Source organism: Mus caroli, chromosome 1 (assembly GCF_900094665.2).
Source record: "Mus caroli chromosome 1, CAROLI_EIJ_v1.1, whole genome shotgun sequence".
Lineage (NCBI taxonomy): Eukaryota > Metazoa > Chordata > Mammalia > Rodentia > Muridae > Mus > Mus caroli.
The window spans coordinates 76,373-79,847 of NC_034570.1; the positions used below are offsets into that span (position 1 = coordinate 76,373).

Below are 3,475 nucleotides of genomic sequence, written 5' to 3' on the forward strand. Positions count from 1 at the left end.
GGTCACTTTTAGGTTTTGGTGCTTCCCCAAAAAAGACAGACTCAGCACTGGTCACTGTATTCTTAGCAGTAGTGGTTTCATCATGTTATACACTTCTCCTATTCTAAAGAGGATGAAGCCACCAAACGAAGGTAAATAATAGGCAAGGGAGAGGATGCCTATGGAAGGCATTTCACCATCTGTTGGGCAAGAAACAGAACATAGGCACAGGATGGCTTTGTTTGGTAGGGATTTGGTGGCAGTGGGCACAGGTAATGCACCCTTCACTAGCCTGATGGATCCCTATTGTTCAAGACTCAGTCAAAATAATTTTCTATGATATTTTGTGTTACTGCAATTTATTGTTAGCCCCATGGGTATGCACAGCTTGTGTGCCATGTTACTTTGTACTTGTCTACTACAGGGACTGGAAGATTTCTTTTTTTTTTAATTTTTAATATTTTTTTATTACCTATTTTCCTCAATTACATTTCCAATGCTATTCCAAAAGTCCCCCATACACCCCCCACACACTTCCCTACCCACCCACTCCATTCTTTTGGCCCTGGCATTCCCCTGTATTGGGGCATATAAAGTTTGCAAGTCCAATGGGCCTCTCTTTCCAGTGATGGCTGACTAGGCCATCTTTCGATACAGAAGATTTCTAATTGTAAACCTGTGTCCTTAATTTTAGTGTGAGATTTTCTGATTTTTCCTATTTAGCTTTTTGTTTTGTTTTGTTATGTTTTGTTTTGTGTTGTTTTGTTTTGTTTTTGTTTTTTTGAGACATGGTTTCTTTGTATAGCCCTGGTTGTCCTGGAACTCACTTTGTAGACAAGGCTGGCCTCGAACTCAGAAATCTGCCTGCCTCTGCCTCCCAAGTGCTGGGATTAAAGGCGTGTACCACCACTGCCCGGCCTTCCTATTTAGCTTTTTGTAGAGCACCTGTGCTGGCTAGTCTTATGCCAACCTGGCACACATATTTGAAAGCAGGGACCATCAATTGAAACAGTGCTCCCATAAGATCTCACATTTTCTTAATTAGTGATTGATGAGAGAGGGGCTAACTACTGGTGGGCGGTTCCATCCATCCCTGGGCTGGTGGTTCTGGGTTCTATAAGACAGCTGGTTGAGTAAGCCACAGAGAGTAAGTAAGCAAGCCTCTATATCTTCTTCTGCCTCCAGGTTCCAGGCTCATTTGAGTTCCTGCCCTGACTTCCTTTGAAAATGAACAGCAACATGCAAGTGTAAGCCACATAAACCCTTTCCTCCCTAACATTCTTTTTTTTGTCCATGGTGTTTTATTGTAGCAATAGAAACCTTAGCTAAGATAGCACTTATTCTAAGTATGTGGGTTTTTTTTTTTTATAGATAAATAAGTGATTATTATGTCATAATATAGTTCGACAAAAGTAACATGAAAATGTTCACTACAAACCAGCCAAGTAGCAGAATGTTAATACCATAACTGAAGAATGCTGGGGAGGACAGAAGGGTAACAGCCCTAGCATAAAGAGTTAAGGAGCACCAGCCATTTTGATTGCAACTTCTGATTACATAGACATTTCATTTTCCTAAGTTTTTGGACATAATAGGTAGAGTGCAGAGGGTCCAAAACATTCTCATTAAATAATTCCATTTTATAGTAGTTGGCCTACATGGTTTCTTTGCTTCATTTTGTTGTCATAACTGAAATGTGTCTCAACAAATCTGCCTTTATAACTTAGCATGATATTCTAAACAAAATGGAACTTTTCTCTGCATGTCAAAACTCTGGTAATGCCTCAAGGCCAAGATGATGTCGAGACCCCAGGCTGGTTTTTCTGGAAGATGTGTAGTAGGCTACAGCAGAGTTGGCCCTGCCCTGACAGCAGGACAGAGCAGCTATTCTTTGAATAAAATATTAAAATGAGTCAGTTTCCTTATAGTCCAAGCTTTCTCTTCCAAAGTAATAAGCCATAAAAAATTCAGAGCACTTTCTACTATGCTTCTGGTTAATCAAAGTCTACTGTCTGTTTTAAATTTACTGCCAAGTGATACCCAGTGATCACTCTTTGTTTGAAGCATCACAGGCAACAGCACATTTAAATTTGTCACCTGGCAGCAGATATACTCTTTCTGAGGAGAGTGGCTCATAATCCTCACATTGTCATTTATTTCCTTGCTGCCACCAGGGAATCGTCTAACAGAATGCCATTAGGAGACAGGGCATGTCCTTTCATACTATGGCCATATCTTCCACTTTTCTGTGTGTGGTTAGTGTGTGTCATAGTTTCCTGGAAAAACGGATAGGGAGAGAACAAGACATACAGGCCATGGCTTTCTAGGATTCATCTCAGCAATAAACAGCTGGTGTGCTCATGAGAACTGGCTGTTTTAATAATCATACCTACATTCCTGGGGTGTGGTATCTTGAGACACCTGTTGTCTAGCTTATGTCCTCTATCGCTAAAGCATCAGGGTAATCAAAGCCAAAGGTGAAACAGCATCAGAGCACTAAGTTTACCCAACTACAAGTCTAATGATAATAGAACAATCCTAGAATGCACTACTGTGTCAGTAGCAATAGCTGAAAATAGGTTTTGGAATTTCACCCATCACAGATGATGTGGACATGTTCTTATCAAGGGAATTATAACAGAATATTATTTTGACCATCAAAGTTTATGCACTTAGGAATGGACTTTATTTGATACTCATTATTTTTTTATGGCATTTATGTCTGAATACAAAAAGGTACCCAAATCTCTATTTAATTCAAACTTTGAAATCAGTCTCATAATGTGGTTAGAGTAAAAATGTTGAAAAGAAGGTGTGAATGCAAGGAGAGCTCTAGTTCCTGCTCTTAATAACCAGACCTTAATCTTTATTTGGCTATCATTGGATATGATGCATAAATTCCTGGAGTCCAATCTTCTCATTTATTAATAGTGGACATCACAAGTCCTTATAGAACTATGAAGAACAAAATGGGGACATCACATATAGCAGAGATGTGTCTAGGCTCACAGGAATGCTGACATTTTCTTTTCAAAATTACAAAGAGCTTCTATTTTTCTGACAAGCTAAAAACTCAAATGACTCAAGACAAGTTTCTTGCATCAAAATATAAATGTTGAGTGCTTGCTTCGGCAACACATATACTAAAATTGGAACGATACAGAGAAGATTAGCATGGGCCCTGCACAAGGATGACACGCAAAATATAAATGTTGAGTAACAAAAATATGAAATATTCTGTCCACATTAATTAGGGCATGCCTCATGTTAAAAGTCAGCAACTCCAAAGGCTTAGTTTTCACTGTGAACATTAAACTGGGAATAAAGCATGAGACAAGCCTTTGCAAACATGAAAGAAAGCTATGGTTTTTATATACTTTGAACAAGTTTTAATTCAGGACAGGAAGATAAATTGATTCCTTTCCACTTGTGTGGCCAGCAGTTGAGGCCTGCTGACAGTCTTTGGTGAATTAAAAGTGGACCAAATAAGCAATAC

The 3,475-nt window shown here is 39.0% G+C and overlaps 1 non-coding gene across 1 annotated transcript; it reads left to right on the forward strand.

Moving 5' to 3' along the window:
• Positions 1 to 3,098: 3,098 nt before the first annotated feature.
• On the forward strand, positions 3,099 to 3,208 carry LOC115032351. The gene has a single exon (XR_003838032.1). It is a non-coding gene; the product is annotated as a U6 spliceosomal RNA (small nuclear RNA).
• Positions 3,209 to 3,475: the final 267 nt, after the last annotated feature.